Consider the following 1,376-nt stretch of genomic DNA (forward strand, 5'->3'; position numbering starts at 1 on the left):
TGCCTGCCACTACTCACTGAGTTAGTAGGAGGGTTCTCTATATTATGCAGGTGACTTCTTGCTTCTCTGGCTCTTTGCCATTAAATGGTCTTTCCGACCCTAGAAATCTATGAAACAAAGTGGATGTGAGCAGTTTACCAAGCAGAGTCTCAGGGATACAGCAGCACAACACTGCTTTTCTGACACTTGGGTATCTGTCTGGTTTGGCAAACCAAGGATTAAATGTCATGAAAACAGCCTACTTCAACTACCATCCACACTTAGAACAGATACTGTGAAAATCTGCATACTTCCACCAGCTGCCCCTGAGCTACACCAACTCATGGCAGTTCAGACTTGGTGTGCCAAGTGCTGTATCAGCAATTGATAATGGATGTCAGAGAAACCTAGGAGATTGGCATTCTGGCTGTGCTTCTTCTAACCCCTCAGTCTTGACATGCAGGTTACACTCTCACCAAACTTGTCTTCCAGTTTCTGAACAGTGACCTCTATTGACTTGTCATGGGGTGCATTTAGACCAGAAGCTTTACTGCACAGTAGACTAATCCTACTGTGCAGTAAAGCATCACCATCTACACTTGTGCACCATTTACTTGGAAGTAAATTAGTTTACTGTGTAATTAGCTACTACCTATAAATACAGGTAGTATATTTGTGCCTAGGCAGCAGGAGACCTCAGGGGACAGGAAGCTCGCGCTCTCTCTCTCTCTCTCTCTCGTCACTGCTCAGCTCTCTAGCTTCCTGCAGGAGCTGGGAGCCAGTTGGTGGTAGGACTAGGGAGCTCTCTGACCCCTGTCTCAGCTTGGTGTAGGGCTGGCAGCTATGGTGGGTGAGCAAGGGCTGGGAATCCAGCCCTATTTTGTCACCCCAGAGCAGCTCTGTGCAGTGTGGAGCTGACTGCTCCAGGGAGCAGGCAGGGATTGGATTCCCAGCCCTTGCCTGCTCCCTGGATCAGCCAGCTCCATGCCAAGCAAGGCAGCAGCTGACAGATCTCTTGGGTCTGTGCCCACTAGAACTAACCCCATGCCCCTTACCAGCCCCTAGGTTAGCACCTCCTGGAGCTTCTCTTGGCTGCTGCAAGGGGGCAGAGCAGAGCAGGAGCATAGATGTGTTCCTGGGAAGGTTTACTGTGCAGTATTTTGCTGCATAGTATGCCTACTGTGAACTAATAGCATGTGTAGATACACCCATAGTGGGGCAGCTTTCATTCTTTCTAGGGGTGACTATATACCTCTGAAGTTGCCATAGTAGTGCTTTAAATTGTAGAGATGCCATCACTGTCTATCTGGTCCAGATTTCTGGCTTTGGGAATATTTTTGATTTGGGTCATTTAGGATCAAAGGCCTGGGAGGCAGCACGAAGGTGCAGAACTGCTC

This window comes from Crocodylus porosus, unplaced genomic scaffold, assembly GCF_001723895.1.
Source record: "Crocodylus porosus isolate Cpor-Errol unplaced genomic scaffold, CroPor_comp1, whole genome shotgun sequence".
Lineage (NCBI taxonomy): Eukaryota > Metazoa > Chordata > Crocodylia > Crocodylidae > Crocodylus > Crocodylus porosus.